The sequence below is a fragment of the Trachemys scripta genome, chromosome 6, assembly GCF_013100865.1.
Source record: "Trachemys scripta elegans isolate TJP31775 chromosome 6, CAS_Tse_1.0, whole genome shotgun sequence".
Taxonomy (NCBI): domain Eukaryota; kingdom Metazoa; phylum Chordata; order Testudines; family Emydidae; genus Trachemys; species Trachemys scripta.
Genome location: NC_048303.1, coordinates 72016667 through 72037161, shown reverse-complemented (window position 1 = coordinate 72037161; position 20495 = coordinate 72016667). Strand labels below are relative to the sequence as shown.

At 37.8% G+C, this 20495-nt stretch overlaps 1 protein-coding gene across 3 annotated transcripts in view; it reads right to left on the bottom strand.

Annotated features, from left to right (window-relative positions):
* Positions 1-542: 542 nt before the first annotated feature.
* PRR16 (proline rich 16) overlaps positions 543-20495 on the bottom strand; it is a 238094-nt gene continuing 218141 nt past the window's right edge. The window contains exons 3-5 of one of the 3 annotated variants that reach the window (XM_034774797.1): positions 8254-8317; positions 6664-6760; positions 543-2308 (exon numbers count right to left, since the gene is read on the bottom strand). The gene's annotated coding sequence lies outside the window, so the exon portion shown is untranslated. The remainder of the gene's footprint in view (positions 2309-6663; positions 6761-8253; positions 8318-20495) is intronic. The other 2 variants (XM_034774796.1, XM_034774795.1) reach the window with 2 other exon arrangements.

The following is a 20495-nucleotide window of genomic DNA, read 5'->3' as shown; positions in this document are numbered from 1 at the left end:
AGTAATGACAAATAACTAACACATTCATAAATATCACAGATACTATCAAATAGGGCTAAAATTGATTTGATTTTTTTTTTTGCAATGAATCATTCAATCACCAACTGTGGCTACCCCTGGCTTCACAGTTTTAAGTGAGACAGAACTCAGATCTGTCTTCTCCCAAAGCCCAGGTACTTTATCATCTATAGCAGTAACAGGGGTTCAAGCACACACTTCAGCAGTTCTGTCATTTCATCCATAAGGGGTGAAGCATATACATGTTTGTTAGTACATTAGAATAGAGCACGAGTACTAAGTTATTTACCCATTTCAAATTCAACTATATATTAGAGGAGATCATTTTTGAAAGAATACTTTTCCCCTACTGAACACTTAATTAGTATGTTCCTCAAGAGCAAAGGGAATAAAGAAAAGCCTGTTTAGATTAAAGCTGATGGTTAAAGTAAGAGAATTGATATCACATGCTTTGCTTTTTCTCTTAAAATTACACACAGGATTATGAAAAAAAGGAAAATATATATTTTTATTCAAAACAGCTCTAGAATCAACGTGTTCAATGACTTGATAACAAAATACTCCATTAGACAGATACAATGACTGTTCCTAAATGAAAATCTGTGAATGATTGTAACGATCAATCTCTCTTACCCCTTAGGTTTCCAAATTCCTCTTGACCAAATAGCGGCATCTTTAATGGCCTTGTGAGTATGTTACAGTATGAAAAAAGTGGTTCCTGGATGAAGTGAATCACTTGACAAGGGGAGTGTGTGTAATTTTGGAAAATCATGAACATTAGAATTATTCTCTGAATTCCTAGGCAGCTGAATCTTCATTTGCTACAACATATTATTACAGAAAAAAAACCTGTACCAATTATATAATTTCACATTCGTTCATGTGACTATCAAAATAACCTATGTACTGAAACTAAGAGTTAAAATACCTCCTTTCTTGTTTTCCATACATATTTGCCAGTATAAATATACTTTATAATTTTACAAATTATAATATTTATATTAAAGCTTTCAGTCTGCAAATCGTTACGATTTAACATGGCAAAACAGTTGCTATGTTTTGGTTCCATCTTTAAATCCTTTTCTGGGGTAATGAAAACCATCTAAAATAAGTGACTGCAAATAATACAAACAACACATTTATTTAGAAAAATAAACTGAAAATGCTGTTTGTCTTTTACATTTCTTCATGAAGCATAGATAAATGGCTATAAAAATTATTATATGTCAAATACATATTACAAATGACTTTTTTCTTTAATATATTATAGGAGGATACTGTCAATGTCCAACAGGAACATTCTGGGTGTATAGTTCAATAGGTTCAATCTCTTGGCTGTTACTATGATATAAAATGAATTTCATTAAAAAAAATTTTAGATCCCTTTTTAAATCCACTTTATCACGTTGATGCTTTTCTCATATACATGTTTTTTTAATCTTAAGAAGGACTATTTTCCTGTGGGGAGAAATTCTCACTGTAAGAGAGCATTCCTTTTCTTCAGCTTTTTACTTTTTAATTCCTTTTGGAGCCCCTGCAAGATACAGCTTGTTGCGGTCTAAAATCTCATGGGGCCATCTGTGCAAATGATGGCACACATCATTACCCTGAATGGAAGTGACAGTGCAAATATTAGAAGTGCATTGAGATGCAATCTGTAACAGCTAATTTTTTTCCTTCAGATTTGGGTGGAGAACAGGAGACAACATTCTTTCAAACATTTTAGCATCACTGGTGCTCCGTTCTTCTATGGCTTTGAATATGTACAAGGGATGGCAGAGGTCTTCTTTCCCCACAAAAAACAATATTCCTCTGTTGTAGTACATGCATTGCTTTTCCTGCAATCACTTAAGTGCTTCATGTTTCCTTTTGGCTACATATTTAAATATTTTTGGATGCTGGCTGGACCGCATGAAAAATTGATTTATTGTTTGTTACTCTAATTGCTCAGTACTGAACTTCTCAAGTGGCAGGCTTGGAGACAGTTGTTTCTGTCATGGGGCAAGGTTTTTAGTCCTCTCTATTCTTCTTTCTGAGTGAACAGAATTTAAGGCTGTGGCTTTTGTCAGGGCTCAGCTCGTAGCTGTCAGATCTGAGGCAGATGATTTCATGCAGATTACACCAGTGATTAGTTGTGCTCTGACTCTAAGGGCTTCCATGCTCCAAGGAGGGTCAGGTTCCTCGTTACTTTCATCAGATCTGGCCTGCAAGAAGTCACAATGACGAATCCGACATCAAAGAAATAACTGATATGCCTCCAAATGTAGATATTCCTTCCAGCCTGAAGGAGCTGTCAAAGGGAAAACAAAACAGAAAACAAAACTTTAAAGACACATAGTTAACAACAAATAAAAACCATAACAGGGAAGAGTTTCATTTAACATTTTCATTTAATTAAGAGTCCACATAATTCCAAATTCTTAAAGCACTGGGTTGTGTGATGATTGTACATCCTTACTGATACAGAACCAGATCCTCCGTTGGTGTAAATGGGTTAAAATATGTGTGTCCCCGTCCCCCCCCCTCCCGAGGAGCTTGCTGCTCCCCACCACCCTGACCCTGACAAGAGCTTTCTCTTTCCCCTTCCCTGGCAGGAGCTTGCTCTTCCCTCCTCACAACCCCAGTAGGAACTCACTCTATCTCCCTCCCCCTAGGAAGGAAATCGCTCTTTCCTGCCTCTGCAGCCCCAGAGTCAGAGAAGTTCTGAGCCCTTGACAATTATTGGGGGGCCTGTGCCCCTGCTTGTCCCCCTTGTGCATGCCCCTGCAACCAATGACAATATTTTAGATGCCCAGAACATAAATGAGAGGCTTTGAAAGTAGTGTGGTGAGAAGGGTTGACATCTGTAACAGAATGCCCTCTTCAACTATAGTGCATTTAAAAAAACCCAAACCCTTAATATTGAAAATTAAGAAGCAAAATTCTGTGATCTTTATTGAAAAGGTAACTTTAAATATTTTAGAGTACCGCTCAGAAGTCAAACTAAATTTAGGAAGGAGTCCAACTCCTGCTTCTTAAAATGTAGCTTTGGTACAAAGTTAGGATTTTAAGAAGATCTGTTAAATAATCCATCATTGTAGTCCTTTTTCCCCAGGCTTGTTTCCATGAGAATGTACTGCTGTATATGTCATGAGAAAGAATGATTTGCTGAGGCAGTGCAGTCTGCATTTACACCTACATTTACCTTTGGATCACTGAGCCAACTAGAACACTTCCTATCTTACTGACTCTCTAATATTAAGTCTGATACAGATTCAGTGGACCTAACAGGCCCAGCTCAATTATTAGTGTTTTCTGTAAAACCATGAATATTACAGTGTTCAGAAATCTTCTATTACTTTGTTGAAACATTTTGTATGAGTAGACCTTCAAAGGGAATTTCAAATGCCCCAAAGATAGTTTTATCAGGCTATTTTCTTGTTGTAGGGATTTCCCCCAGCATGGTTCCTTCTATGGGAAACAAGTCTAATGGGAAAAATAGTTCAAGAGAGTTGGCAGTTTTTCAAAGACACATTATTAAGGGCACAAGAGCAAACTATCCCACTGCACAGGAAAGATAGGACGTATGGCAAGAGACCACCCTGGGTTGACCAGGAGGTCTTCAATGATCTGAAACTCGAAAAAGAGTCCCACAAAAAGTAGAAACTAAGTCAAATTGCAAAGGATAAATATAAACAAATAACACAAGTATGCAGAGACAAATTTAGAAAGGCCAAGGCACAAAGTGAGATCAAACTAGATAGAGACATAAAGGGTAACAAGAAAACATTCTACAAATACATTAAAAGCATGAGGAAGACCAAGGACAGGGGACACCCTTTACTCAATGAGGGAGAAAAAACAATAACAGAAAATGTGGAAATGGCAGAAGTGCTGACTGACTTTTTTGTTTCAGTTTTTAGCAAAAAGTTTAGTAGCAATTGGACATCTAACTTAATGAATGCCAGTGAAAATGAAGTAGAATCAGAGGATAAAATAGGAAAAGAACAAGTTAGATGTCTTCAAGTCACCAGGGCCTGACAAAATACATCCTAGAATACTCAAGGAGCTGACTGAGGAGATATCTGAGCCATTAGCAATTATCTTTGAAAAGTCATGGAAGATGAGAGAGATTCCAGAGGACTGAAAAAGGGCAAATATAGTGCCAATCTATAAAAGGGGAATAAGGACATTCTGAGGAATTACAGACCAGTCAGCTTAACTTCAATACCTGGAAAGATAATGGAGCAAATAATTAAGCAATCAAATTGCAAACACCTAGAAGTTAATAAGGTGATAAGTAACAGTCACCATGGATTTGTCGAGAACAAATCGTATCAAACCAACCTAATGGCTTTCTTTGACAAGATAACAAGTCTTGTGGATAAGGGGGAAGTGGTAGATGTGGTATATCGTGATTTTAGTAAGGCTTTTAATACTGTCTCTCATTACCTTGTCATAAACAAACTAGGGAAATACAACCTAGATGGAGCTACTATAAGGTGGGTGCATAATTGGTTGGCAAACCCTTGCCAGAGAAAAGATATCAGTGGTTCACAGTCAAGCTGGAAGAGCATATCAAGTGGGGTCCTGCAGGGATCAAGTCTGTTCAATATCTTCATCAATGATTTAGATAATCTCACAGCGACTACACTTATAAAGTTTGTCGTTGATACCAAGCTGGGGGGGGGGATAGGATTAGTTTGTGGATGATACCAAGTGCTTTGGGGGGTAGGATTAAAATGCAAAATGATCTGGACAAACTAGAGAAATGGTCTGAATGAAATTCAATAAGGACAAATGCAAAGTACTCTACTTAGGAAGGAACAATCAGTTGCACACATACAAAATGGAAAATGATAAGTTTTCAAGTACATAAAAGGTTGTTACGAAGAGGAGGGAGAAAAATTGTTCTCTAACTTCTGAGGATAGGACAAGAAACAATGGGTGGTTTAGGTTGAACTTTAGGAAAAACTTCCTATCTATCAGGGTGGTTAAGCACTAGAATAAATTGCTTAGAGAGGCTGTTGAATCTCTGTTAGTAGAGATTTTTAAGAGCAGGTTAGACAAACACCTGTCACAGATGGTCTAGATAATACTTAGTTCTGCCTGAGTGCAGGGAACTGAACTAGAAGACCTCTTGAGCTCCCTTCCAATCCTACAATTCTATGATTCTCTTCATGCCCCCACAACACTCAGGTGCCTTACAACTACCCTGACGGATACACTGGAGCTAGCAGTGTTACTCCATGTGCCAATCAAATGAGGGCACTGAAGAGTAATATAAATATAGTTTCAACTTGTCTCTCCCATTCCCCTGGACTGAGAATGTTAATTGTGCTGTGATCCCAGCTCAGGGAGTAAGGAAACAGATATTTATTCACATTTAATATTTATACTCTAGTAGCAACTAGCCCCAATTGGGATCTGTTGTGCTAAGCACCTTGAAGACATAATTGCTGGTTTTGCCACTTCTTTGAACTGCTACTCAAAGCACTTTCCTTTGGCAGCAAATCTAATGCCAAACGTAACTAACTTTAAAATATCAATAATATATATTACACTTTTTTCTTTAGATACTGTCCGACTGACTTATGGTTTGTTAAAATTGCAGCACACAGCTGAATCCTGCTAAATTTGAGATTTTGAAGTTATTGATATCAGAAAACAGCAATAAATCCACAGAAACATCATGGCAGAATGATATTGAAGAGTATATACGCTATGCCACTTTATATGACAGAAACATAGTGGTAACCAGCACGTAGTTGAAACAAGCAGCAGCAGTAGCTGTGAGGAGCTTCCAGTCTTGCCCATGAACAGAAAGGAAATGAGATGTAGTTACTGGTATTGGAACATCCACTCAGAGTGGCTCAAATCCCTTGTTGGCAGGTGTCCTAAGTGCTGAGACCTTAGAAATAAATCAAATCTCCCCTGTTACATACCAGAGGCACAGATTAGCAATGTAGTTTCTTTAGAGAAAATGTATAATCCAAAATAATCTTCAGATTTGTACTGTATGTACTCATAATGTATGGCAATTGATTGCAGCTGAGGCAATGTGGCACATTTAGAGGGAGGGAGAGGTTTGAGCTCAGTGGTTTGAGCATTGGCCTGCTAAACCCAGGGTTGTGAGTTCAATCTTTGAGGGGCCCACTTAGGGACTCAATGATCTTTCGGGGTCCCTTCCAGTTCTAGGAGATAGGATATCTCCATATATTATTATTACAGGCTATGCTCTAATTATGGCATAATTGGTGTTCAATTATTGTTTCTCAGTAACATCCATCTTAGAAGTGCTCAAATGTATTTATAGTTAAAGAAGGTTGAAAAAAATTGAAAACTCAGCATAGGCTCTGAAAGTCAACCGGTGTTCTTTATGGTCCCACATTATCATAAATAATGAAGATTCTTCAATTGAAACTTAGTTGAAAAGTACATTATGTGCCGTGTCAGAATAGAAGCATCCCTATTATTTCGCCATAGCTATATTGATTCTGCATCGGTTAAGGGGAGAAAAACAAAAACTAATAACTTCCTTTTGTTACTAAAGCAAGGACTTAAACTCAGAATATACACAGTGAGCATATCTGTAATACTCCAGTTTCACGCAGTCATTTTCCTCATCATGACCATATATTAAATTTTGTAGCAGACCTTGTTTACCTCTCCAATTTTTGCATCCTTCCATTCCAGAGACTAGATGCTAAAACACTGTTACTCTCCTGCAGTTTTTGAGCCAGGTTTTATCCCCAGCATTGATCTAGCAAACAAAAACAAGAAATGACTGGTGATATCTTTTCATGATGATGAGGTAATGGGGACAGAGAAAGACTGGTGTTGGCACAATATAAACAGAAACAGTCATTTCCCTACATCTGAGATCTAGGGGTCAATCACTTCAATTCTACTGAAAGACAAAGCAAGGCTACACCTGGTATTTGATGCATTTTTGCAATATAATCATTTTGACAGGTACTAGAGAAAAATCTGCTAGCATTTCACTGTAGGATTAATGTGGGTGCATAGCAGCATAGAAATTGCCATACCAGATGACAACAGTGGCCCATGTAGTCCAGTATTTTGCCTCTCACAGAAATAGTATAATGGACAATTATGGTATAATTCGTCTTTAGGGGAGGTTTCATCCTAATTCCAGATAGTCAGGACTTGGTTTGCATGCTGAATCATAAGTTTATATCCCATTTAAATCTGTAGTGCTATCTCATAGAAATATGTAACTCTTTCTGAATCCTTAAATTTTTTGGCCTCCATTACACCTTGTGGCAATGAGTTCCTCAGGCTAATATTGCATTGTGAAAAAACACATGGTGGTGGCAATGTCCCTGGATTGTGCTGCATACTGGTCCAGCAAAATGGAAATTCCACAACCAATCCATCTAAATTTATACATGAAGGGTTTAATCAATTCAATACAAACATGAATAATTTTATCAGTACTGTCTGTCAGTATGCAGTCCTTCCTCAAACTTATTCAGAACAACACTGAATTCCCTTATGAGTGATGTCAAAATCACTTTCTTCTTTTTTTTTCTTTTGACATGCAGTCTCTCTATATATCTAAATTCATATCCATGTGAAACATGAAAGGTCTATTCATATTCTCCTAGCAGCATTTGTTATCTTGGATGTCAACCTACACTGCATGATTCATTCCCAGGGCACAGCTGAATACTTTGATAACTTCACATGATGTCTAAAAATTGGTCTCTTTTTGACTGATGGTCTCCATAAGAAAAAAAAAATCTTTTGTATGCTAATATGGGATCTCCCATAGAAAACATAGTTTTGCAATGTTCTGAAACACACAGAAACCAGGTGGAGTGAATATCCCCGCATTATTTTAAAATAATAAATATTACATACAAAAGAGCTGTATTAACATTAAAAGAATATTAAGTTGTAAAGTGAAGCATTCAAAAATTAGGAAATGATAGAATTAAGGTTGCTTGTGCAATTTTTCCTTCACAACTCTCTTGTAAGGTAAGAAATTTGTATGATCCTGAATTTACAGATGGGAAACTGAGGCAGAGAAAGAGTGTTTAGGACAAAAATTTGGAAAAGCATCCACTAATTTTGGGGATCTCAGTGATTAGCTGCCCATTTTGAGGCATGTAGCATCTAATTTTACAAGTTCTTACCATTTTGGGAGAGGTATATATACAAAGCACTGCATTAAATTAATTAATTCCACAATAGCCCTGTTAAGTAGTTGGTAAGTATTGCGACCCATACCTGTCAATATCCTGATATAGGGTAAAGCAGTAAACTTTAGAGATGCATAACTGCATAAAAGTACCTAAAGACACAAAGAGAAATTTAAATAAATATACAGAGAGATGCAGAGGTGTGGAACGGGGAGGGCAGAGTTAGTGAGGGGTATATAGAGAGACTATATCATTATATTCCCTCTCTGCATTCCCCTACCAGCACCACCATTTCAACCATTTCCTTCCATTAGCATTTCATTCCAAAAGACCCCACCCCAAAGAAACCAATTACATTCTAAAACATACACCTACCCTCCTCAGTTTCATTCTAGACCTCCCTCCCCCATTTCAATTTAAAACACACACACACACACACACACACACCCTCCTCATTTTTACTCAAAATTATATTAAATGTGAACATTTTGAAAGACGGGCAGTTGGAATATGTCCAATATTTAGTTGTTTTAATAATGCATCTTTTGGTTACCAGCTTTCCCCTCAAACTATAATATAGAGTGTTGAATAGATAGCTTTTAATACGATGATGTAATAAGGGGAAAATAATCTATAAGGGTACTAATTAAAAATGTATTTAAATAGTAAATGAACACTGATTTAAAGTTTAGTATAAACAGTCACTTATATTTAACCAGAGAGGATATTCATTCAGGTCCCCAGTTTACAGTATTTAATATTAAAATCCTCTTTAGTAACTGCAAGCTGCATGCCCAGGTCATATAAAACACAAGCAATGTAATTTGGATTTATAATTAAAAACTATTTCATATGTGAGTTATTCAGGTAAGTAGAACCAAAACTGTTTGTTGGTGAAAAATGCAGATTCCATAACTGAAATGTTTAAGGAATGTGTGTTGGATTTGCTGAACTGTTTATGACCAAACAAAAACAAACAAACATTCAGAAAAGTCAAAATGTTTCATTTCATTTAATTATTAAAATGAAACATTTAAATTTTTCAGTTCAACATGGCTTTTTGTTTGAAAATTTCCTTCCATTTTGTTTCAAAATGTTAAAAATGCTCAAAATTAAATTGAAACATTTCAGTTCAGTTCAAACAAAATGTTTCATTTGACCCAAAATTATTTTTTTTGATTTGCTGAAAATTTCAAAAAATTTCTTTTGAATGAAATAAAAAATAAAATATAATAATAATGATAATAATCCATTATTCACACAGCTCTAACTGTGGATACAGAAAAGGAATGTAGAAGTGGTTCCATTTAGTTAACCATTTAAAACCCTGAAAAATATTGAGTAAATATTTTCCAGGCATTTCTACATTCTATTGACATCTTTCTGAACACACTGTTATGTTTCAAAGCTACAGATATTTAGATCCAGGTCTAAGTTGTGCTATTTGGATTTTTTCTTATTCCTTTGAAATGAAATCTATGTGTATAGTAAAGCCTAATTCTTCCTTCAATGGAAGTTAGTCAGTTGGCTTTTGTTTTTTGTTCTTGCTGTCCATTTGTAATTCTTTCATCTTCATTTAGAACTCAAACATTTTCTTGCTATTCAGGGTTAGGAAATCTTTGTCATTATACCTTGGTTCCTTTTTTAAAACACAAATACAAATGGTGGTTTAGAGTGCATTTGGTGGAGAGCATAGTGGTTAAGTTTTATCCAGAATTCAAGTAGCCAGTATTTGATCCAGACACAGTGGCTAAGACACATGGATGGATTGTAAGTGGCAGGCCATAACTTTTATTAAACCAACATGGAGTTAAGGGGCTCTTACCACATAACCCATAAATGGCAGAAGGCTCTCCTCAGCCTACTATCCAGGACTCAGCTCACCACCCCCCTTGTCGGGGATAGAGGGTGCAGAAGGATAGGGAACTTCAGTCTCCAAGGGCCATAAAGTCTCACCCTATCCCATGAGGCTAAGGCCCATTAGCAAAATCACAGGCCTTTTACCTCTGGGAACCATTCATTTTATCCTTTTTACCGCACTGGAAACAAGCTGAAAGTTGCGACGAATTCACAACTTAAAAAAAATAGTTCATCTAGGTACCAAGCACATTCCTACTTAATGCATTGTGGCTTGAAGATGCTGTGAGGAAGGTGAAAAAACTCCTCTGGGCCTCTGCCAATTGTTCCTAAGGGTGAAAAAATTCCTTCCTGACCTCCAAATGGGTGATCAGCTAGACCCACATCATCTGTCAGGCTGGAGTCCCATTCCTAGTTCAGGGTGAGGTTGCTGAAACGGAGCTGAAAGAGGGTCCACATGGTCCTTGCTCCAGATTAAATCCTGGGAACTGGGGAATGTTGGTCAATCAGCACCCTACCCCCACCCCAACTGGCCAATGGGTGTCAGAGACTCTGGGGGGGAGGAGCTACGTGGCGTCACTCAGCAAGTGTCTCCTTCTCTTGCTGCTGGGGATTTACCCCTTCGTTGCAGGCTGAATCAAGTTCCCTCACCCATTGAGATGGAGAGGTGGCATTTTTACTTAGTGCTTCTCCGTCATTCAGACTTTATAAATGAATATTAACACATCCATGTTCAGCAGTGTGTTACTGTGTTCAAACATTTGTCTCCCATCCCAAACCAAGATTAACATTCAAATGTCTGCAAAACTGAAAGTTAACAACTCCACTCCCACACCTTTCTGTAAAGCAATTATACTGTTTTTTCAAGCTACCCTCTTTCAGAATATGCTTTTACTTCTAGTAATTTTCCAGTAGTAATTACTCAGAGAATCATCAGTCTGACTTTTTGAACCTGTAAATAATCAGTATACCAACATGAAATCAATTAGAATACACATTATCTTCGTTAAAATGGTTTCGCTTATAACCTTGAATTACGATGTAAAATGTTCCAAAATCTAAAATTAATTCTGTTAATAATTTTTGACTGCTATCTTTATTCGCCGTAATCCATAATGTTTGCAGATAGATGACACTTACTATCACTGCATCAACAATAACATTGTTCTTATTCTATTTTGGTTTTATTTTACTACAGCACTGACAATGCCAGAGCTTTTTCTGGAAATTCAGATATTTCAATAGAGCTATACCAATTTACACCAGCTGAGAATAAGGCTCATTGTCTTTAATGAATCCAGAGAGCATATGAAGAAAGGATTAGTAAAATACAGTAGATCATGTTTTGTAACTGAAGTCTACTGCTTAAATGATGTATTTGTACAAGTTTACTGTCTACATGAGCATTTGTACAGCAAAATGGGGCCCCATCAGGATTAGAGCCCCTTAGCACTACTGCAATATAAATACTTGATAGTAAGTACAACAACTACTAGTACTGGCAACAGGAGAAGAATAAGCACACAACGAATGCAAGAAGGATTGTGCTTGGCCAATGTAACATATAACTACGATAAAATGTCTTATTTTGGCTACCTCTCAGGCCCCCTATATTATACCTGTTGTCTCCTTAATTGAAAACCCATTAAGGCGTGGGAACATGTCATGATTTTCTGTTCAGCAGCTAGCACACTATGGATACAACATAAAAAGATAATACAACAACACTGAAGGTCCTTAATTAAAGTAACGTTGACTGAAACACTGCAGTGCTTCTCTCAGTGAACAGCACAGAATGGTAGAGATTAGTGAGAGTGACAGAGAAATGGCTAGCCCAGGGAACTGACAGTGGGCCACTGAGCCTTTCATCTTTATGTCACCGGTTCCAAATGCAGCTGAGGTCTGTAACAACCAAAAGTTACCGGGTGAAACCCTGGTGCCATCCTGGAAGTTTTGCCATTGACTTCAGTGAGGACAACACCCATCTGTTGTCTCTTCAGTGGCCTGTGTGAAGTGACTGATGCTCTTAATCCAGTCCCTAATGGACAAGCATCCACTTCAACATTGGCACTAATGAAAACATTTATTGGCAGTTTCAGAAGACAGTTTTATTTCCATTTCCATTCAACCACTTGCTGTCTTTGTGTCCTTAGAAGCAATCCTTCCAATCCTCTATTGAGAAACATTGGCAGGCCAAGCATGGGAAAGATTGTAGCTACTGCTCCTGCCTGTAGTGTATCTGTAGTCTAGCAGATAGGGGACTTCAGTCTCCAGGACTGTCAAGCCAACACCTTTCATGAGACCTGAATTAGATTATTTTCCAACTGTTGTAGAAACCAATCAGTACATATGTATTTGCAACATTACAAAGGCCAGTCAAAAATTCTCCCTAGTAGCCTATTATACATTTTTAAAAGCCACTATCTTATTTAACAGTACCACAAATCTAGGGGTCTATTTCCCTCTTAATGATTGATCTTCTGTTCTTTCAACACAAATAGGAATTTCATACATTACAGGACCTTAAAAATAATCACACGTGAAATTTCTTTCAAAAATACCTGCATGATCTTCCTGTACTTATAAACATTCAAAACTACCACTATTAATTCAATTGCAGAAATACTGATAACATAAATCAAACATGTCCTTGAGGAATTACAATAACTTGCCACCTACGTTTCTGATTCTTTTCAACTAATAGTCAATTGATCCATTCAACATCTGAACCTGATACATGAACCATTGAAACCACTGAATCACAAACAATAGTATTTTATTCATTTTAAATCCTGTTGAATGTACAGGATGTGAAATTTACCCTGTGCAGATGCTGAACTAAGATTTAAATATCACTGGAGGGCTTAAATGGTGCATAGGTCTTGTGGTGGCTGTCTGCACAGGTTTTAATTTCACCCCCAAATAATTGGCTATTTCCAGTTCTCCTATTCAATAATATTTTTTGTTTCTTTCTTTACAACATAGTAAGGCAATAAAGAACTGCCACTTTCATGGCTTTCAATACCAACATTCAAAATCTTCTGGGGTCATCGGTAATTGCTAATATGTATCATGCAGTTCTCTATTACTTAACAGTAGAAGCTATAATTTGAATTAGAAAATCAATACAAAGCTTCTGAAAATGCAAATGTAGTGCAATCTAAATATGATCTTGCATTTAGCTCATCCATCAAATTTTGTACAAACTTATGCCCTGTGCAACCCAGCAACTCCATTGACAGCGAGACATAAATCAGGCCACTTAACATGATCATCCATGTTAAATTTCAGACATACACAATATATAGGTAAATTACAGTCCTGTAAAAATTGAGGTTTATAGCAAAAGCGGTGTTATTGCAAATTTAGGGGGGAAAACAGCTTGTAGAGTAATATACCAAGTAAATATTAATGTGAAAAATGTTTGTTAAAATATGAGTATGTATTTGCCAAATCTATTTTATTAAGGGTGGAAAACATTCTGGCATGTCTAACAATAGTACGGTAGCAAAATATTTGTTTCCTAGAAAGAGTTTAGTTATATTTTTAAATATGCAGTATTATAATAAAAATCATCTTAATGTTAATAATTAAAAATCCTAATAAATCAACTGGCCATAATGGGCTTGATTTCAGAGGTATTGTTCTCCTTTCTCTCTTACTGATTTAAATAGGAATAGAGAGTTCTCAACTCCTCCGAAAACCAGACCCAATAAGACCAGAAATCAAGGTGTTGAAGTCAATTTATCAAAGCTTTGGTTTTCACGGTGTTGGGTTATTGCTGCTCAGCCACGACTGTATTCTCTTGCACACTCTTTTTGTTTTTAAAAAGTCTTTTATTTATTTTCCCATGCACCACAAGAGGACAAAAATAAATAAATAAATAAAAAGACACCAGGAATGTGGTTTAAGTGAGCCACAACTTTATTAAGTAACATCTGGGAACTATCCAGCAATAACACATCCAGTGCAGGTCATCCATCCTTTGCAATCGGTTCCACTTGGTGGAAGGTCACCGTCAATCCCCACCCATGAACCTTGTCTTTCAATCATTACTGATACCCCACTGCCTTGCCCAATGGGTGGGGAACAGGTGGTTGTCTCCTTGCTGTACCAGACCTTAGGAGCTCCAACCCATTCTCCACCTTCTTTAGGACACGCCTTCTCCTAATCTGCTTCCAAATTCTGGTTGATCAGTCAACCAGAGCCCCCTCTGAACAATTATTTGGGCTGGACATCTGCCAAGTTGTGACAACAATTAATTTCATAACCTAACATTCCCATTGGGTCCCTGGGTTGCTAAAAGGAAGGTGAAGGAAACCCATGCCATCCAATCAGTCTGGCAGGGAGGGAAAAGGCCTACAGCAAAACCCAGCAACCTGGTCTTACTCTAATCACAGAGGGTGTGGGGGAGTGGAGGAGGATAGTTTTTTTTTCTCAAGACAGAATAGCATGTCCTGGCAGGGTGAAGTTCTTCTAAGCCCTCCCCTTGGGTGTCTAGCAGCCAGTAAGATTATGCTGCACTCTTCTGTCTAACTAATCAGCCACATAGGCCCCCTCCTCAAACCCATGAGGAGGGGAGTGGACTTGCAATCCTTAATGGGGCTGAGGGTTCTCTTTCCCCTGCTGGTCCAGACAAAGCCTTCTCGAAAGTACAGGAAGGGTGGAGGCATTTGAAAATAAAGTTCTTATGACCTTCTCCTGAGCATTATGTTATATGCAGCTTTTCTTATCTAAGGATACCAGGTCCATCACAATGGGACACTATTTAGTGAAATGAATTGTCTTGTCACCTTTTATTGGTTCATGAGGAGAGATGATTTACCAGTTCCTTCTCTGCCTCTTTTGTATAGCTGACATGTAGATGATCAAAAACTATGGAATGTTTCAAATACATCTTCTCTATCAGAAAAAGTGGTTGATTCAAAAACAGGACAATCTTATGGCTAAAGACTGCTGCAGTGCTCTCTCTTTTTTGCCTTGTATCTAGACTTGTATCTAACTAGAGCTGGATGAAATTATTAAAGAAAACTTTTTTTCATTAAAAGCAGCATAATGTCAAAACTATTTTTTTTTTCATTAAAAATTTCATTTTCAATGTAATTTTCCATGTTTAAAAAAAAAATTCAAAGCAAAACAGTTCAGGGTAAATTGGCCCCAAATTTTATATTTTTTTCTTTTACTTTCTTTTCTTAGAAAAGTAGGGAAAAGTTAGAGTGGAAGAAAGTAACACTTGCATTATTAAATTTTAATTTTTGTTACTTTTTTAAATATTCTCTCTTTTTAAATGAGACATAACATAGCAATGATTTTTTGTTACCATTTGGAAGATACTCAAAAAAAGTGAGAAAGTGTGTATCTGTGTGTAAATCATACCTTTCATACTTTGATACTGTTTTCCAGCTGGCAAAAATGGGGAGAAAAAGGTTTTTCTACACTTCCTTAATTTTTTTAAAATTTTTCCTTATTTATTTATTTCCCAATGTGAACATTTAAATTAACTATTTTTCTTTGAAAAATTCCAGTGGAAAAAAATACCAGAGATGGGAGGGCTAAATTCAAAGCTGGTGTCAGTACTACTTCCACTAACTTCAGTTTGAGTTTACCAATATTGACTTCAGCATCACCTAGGGACATGAGGACAATGTATAGGCTTGTGTATTTAGAAATATATGAGTGTATTTTGTTAGTGTGGGAGTCAAAAAAGTTATCCACACCAGGTTTCAGGATAAGCAATCACGAGGCTGTATTCAAAATGTGATAATTCATACCAATACATTGGAATTTATACATATTTAAGATATACAGTATTTATAGATACCACCCAGGGCTGGTTACAAATGCAAGAGGAACCTGCAAAAAGAACTATATTACATAGATCCAAGAGATGATGATTTTTTTTTGTTACATAGAATAAGGGGATTTTATGATGGCTAAATTCAAATAAAGTGTCTGTTTCAATACATTCTGAAGTATTCATGAGTTTAATTGCCTTCATGAGAAAATCAAAATAGAACTTTGTGATAGTTGCAGAGCAGGTGTCAGCTTAGGCCAAGGCCCCTAGGCCTCACTGAACACTGACGAATGCGTAGCTGGGAACCAGTCCGGCTCATCTCTGTGTTAGTATTGTTAAAATGGGCATTAGATTTATAGAGATGTATTTAGTGTTTGACTTTATGAAATGCTTGCGAGTTGCTGCATGCATTAATCTCACTTACAATATCTGTATCCCATTCTATAAGGTAGTATTTAAGTGTTTGCTTTGTAACTGGAAACCCCCTCAGTCTGGAGAAATGCATTACTAAGTGTGAAATACTAGTTTATCACAAGAGGGGTCATCTCCACCCCAACTAAAGAATGCCTATAGATGAACCATTGTGGAACACCAGTGGACAAAAGACTTTGTTGATTGCTCCTCCCACATTCATTAAGAGGAGACATGCACAAACCCTTGTCCCATCACAGTTTGAACTCTGGGGTAAGGGAATAAAAATCCCTGACCAGAAACAACTGTGTCACTGTGCTGCTTGGAATTTGAAGAGGGCAATATTTCTAAGCTTAAGGAAGGGATCCCCAAGCTTCTAGCTTGAGATAGTCCTAGAAGACATAAAGAACTTGCATATTACAGCTGCTTCTATTACCTACTACTTAAGACTGTAACTCATTTGTGAGTGTATGTTTACCTATTTTAACCTTATAAATAACTCTCATTTCTTTTTCCTAGTTAATAAATCTTTAGTTAGTTTATTACAGGTTTGGCTACAAGTGTTGTCTTTGGTGAGAGATCTCAGGTACAATTGACCTGGGATAAGTGACGGGTCCTTTGGGACTGGGAGTAACCTGAATATTGATGTGATTTTTGGTATAAGGGACCATCTATCACAAAGGCAGTCTTGCCTGGGTGGCAAGATAGCCCGGCATGCCCAAGGGGACTATCTGTAACTCCATGTTAATGCTATTACAGTGTTTGTGGAGTTCACACTTGATACCCGGTTGGCAAAATCTAATTATAGAACACAACCAATTTGGGGTTTGTGCCCTCGTCTGTAACAGTCTGCCCTGAAGCTGACACTCACGTTCATGAGCCACTCCAGAGAGCCTGACAAACTTACTAAACATCAGAACACACATTCACTGGTACTGTTGCCCCCTTTTGACCGAAGCAGCTGGTCAAGTTCAGGGCCCTATGGATATGCCAGTTGGGAGTAGAAATTGGTGATTGGTATTTATTTGATGCAGTTATGTTTATTTACAAAGAACATACCAAGTTCTGTCTCTCTTATCACAGAAGGAATCAAATAGCAAGAAACAGCTTTTTTTCCTCACAGCACCAATGTACTTTGTTGCATGTCTCAGGAGAAGCATCCTCTCTGAAGAGAATTGGTTAGCAACAGATAAGGTTGCCTGTGGCTCTGAGGTGTGCCTGTGAAAGGAAATTCTGGTTATCTGTGGAATGTACTGTTATGAGAACACTCTTTTCAGCCTGCACACATGACCCAACAACCTCTTCCCAGGTTTCTTCCAGGGTCAGTCACCATGCTTCGAGCTGCTCCTTCAGTCTCACTTTCTCTCTGATTATTTCTACAATACAGCTGCTACATCAGCACAGCTATAGCCCCGCAGCTTCCTACATCGATGGAAGGGGGTATTCCATTAATGTAGGCAATCCACCTCCCTGAGAGATTGTAGCCAGATCATGGAGTAATGTTTCCATTGACCTAGCCGCAACTACAGTGGAGGTTAGGTCAACCTAACTATGGTGCTCAGGGAGCAAAATTTTTCACAGCCCTGAGCAACATAGCTAGGTTGACCCAAGTTTTAGGTGTAGATCAGGCCTCAGTCTTTCCCCACACACCTACCAAAAACAATACTCAGCCAAAAGCTTTTGGGCAGGTTTACATACTCCTTTTGTCTTAGGTGGTGCACTTATGCTTATGGTTATGTTAACTGAAGGGTGAGTTCACACATATTAATCTCAATGGGGTTTTAACTCAACCCATAACATGTTTTCACCCATATCATAACATTACATGCCATAGAAAACCAGAATTTCCTTTCACAGGCACATCTCGGGGTACATCTTCACTACCGGCCAGATCGGCGGGCAGCGATCGATCCAGCGGGGATCAATTTAAATTGATCCCCGAGCACTCTCCCGTCGACTCCTGTACTCCAACTTGGTGAGAGGTGCAGGCAGAGTCGACGGGGGAGCAGCAGCAGTCGACTCACCGTAGTGAAGTAAATCTAAGTACGTCGACTTCAACTATGTTATTCACATAGCTGAAGTTGCGTAACTTAGATCGATCTCCTCCCCCCCCCCAGTGTAGACCAGGTCTTATCTGGTGCTAACCTATTCTCTGAAGAGAGGATGCTCCTCCCAAGACATGCAACAGAGTACAATGAATAAATTAATTGGGAATGCATGCATCTGCTATTAAAGTTATTTTATTCTTAGATCCTTAAAATGACACAAATTGTTTGGAAACAGTTCTTACCAGAGTACAACTTCTAGCTGACAAGTGAAACCTTTTCTTGTTCAGCCTGGAGCCAGGCTGGATGGTGGAGCACTGAACTGGCAGCCCCCCAGTTGCCTATTTTTAAAAGATGTGTATGGATGAAAGGAGCCATGTATGAAATAATGTAGCTACCATTATTTCTGCTCATTTTGACATTTACTGATCTTTCATCTATTTCATATCTCTCTGACATGCTTCAAGCAATTGAACTGCCTTGTAGGACCACACCCACCTTCCAAACCATCTTTCAAGCCAATAAAACTTAGCAAAACATCAGAAGATATATGTAAAATTCTTTGGCTCACCCTGTTTACAGATTTCCCTATCGAGGGATGAAATCATTTATGTTTCCAACTGACAGCATTTTGTTTGTTAACAAATGTTTTACAGTATTCAACTTCTTCCTTTATCCTCTGCTACAAATATTTTGCCACTGAGGATTAAATATGAATTTGACTGCCAGAACTGATATGGAGATTCCTGGAGTAACACTACTTTTGCATTAAACTCTTCCCCCAAAACATGCTAATGTGACAGGAAGGTAAAATAACAATGACTTTTTGCACTGTATAAGTAATGAAGCAATATTGCAGCACTGAATAAAAGAGACAGATAGCAAAGCCATATGCTCACTTAAACATTTTCCCATAAAAATAATTGCCCTGAGTCTACAGAGTGCTCTGGCTGCTTTATATCACTTTAGTTGTGCAAAATAGCCCTTATGCTAGTGGATTTGGCCACTGAAGGGTGCTGTCCCTGCTGAGAGAAATCCTTAGGTGCTGGAGAGCCAGTGGAATGGCTTTACACCAGATGCTCCTTTCAGGTGCTGACACAGGGAGTAAGGATGACAAAAAGGGGTCACGTCCAGGTCTCCTTTATGCTCAGCTGATCCTTGGCTGCTGGAGCAGCACATAGGTGCCTTTGGTAGCTGCTGCAAGATAGAAGAGCCTTCTAACTTGCAACAGAGACCAAGCCAGCATTTGGCAGTCTCAGGATGAAGGCCAGGGAAAGAGACTTAGAGCCTTTCATGTCTTGCTCTAGATTTGTGCTTAGCTCTTCTCAGCCTGCCTAGAAGATGCAGTCTCTCTAGCTTGGGGCCATTTGGATATAAAGGGTTTTATTACTATTATTGTTGTTCCATTATATTTTGATACTCTGTGTTATATTTTTTACTGGAGATGGGTTCATGCTGCAAAAACCTGATCTGCATCCAAATTTTTACATCCCAATATTAAGTTATATTCCATGTTGGGGGCTTGGTGTGCTCCACTGTGAAGATACAGATTGTTTATAAAATTCAGATTTGGTTTGGTTTGGATTTTGAAGCCTCCTTCTCCCAAAGTTTAGGGGTGTTCAGATCCAACACCATCTGAACCATCTCTTTCTCTCACCTGCTTTTTTAAAATATTGGATATCTATGACCTGCACTGTATTTACTTGCTCTAAGAATATCACGAAAATGCAGGTCTTGGCTAACTATGTTGGCATAACAGCGATGTTGGAGGACAGTACTTTGGAAACATCTGGATATTTTTGCTTTCTTCAAATGAAATCTCTTTGACCCCAAAACATGAGTATCCCATTCCAACCTTGCTGTTTCTCCAGTGAAGTTGCATTAATGCCTGTATGAGAAAGAAGCAACCCTTGAATCATTAATTGATGGAGACACAATCTTATGCCCTTTTTGTGGCTTTGAAACATATGGTCTCAAGCATTGATAAGAAGAGTTCACTTCTCCAAAAGATTATTTTTTTCCCCTGCCACATGGGTCAGCAAACAGTTTAGAAGGCCAGAATACCTTTTGATGGTACTTCTGAGATTGCTCACTAAAGAGCAATAGTCCTGTTTTTCTAGCATCAGTATTTATTAAAGAAAAAGGTGAATAATCAAGTGTGTGTGTGTGTGTGTGTATATATATATATATATAAAAAACTGAAACTTTATATATTTTGTTTTT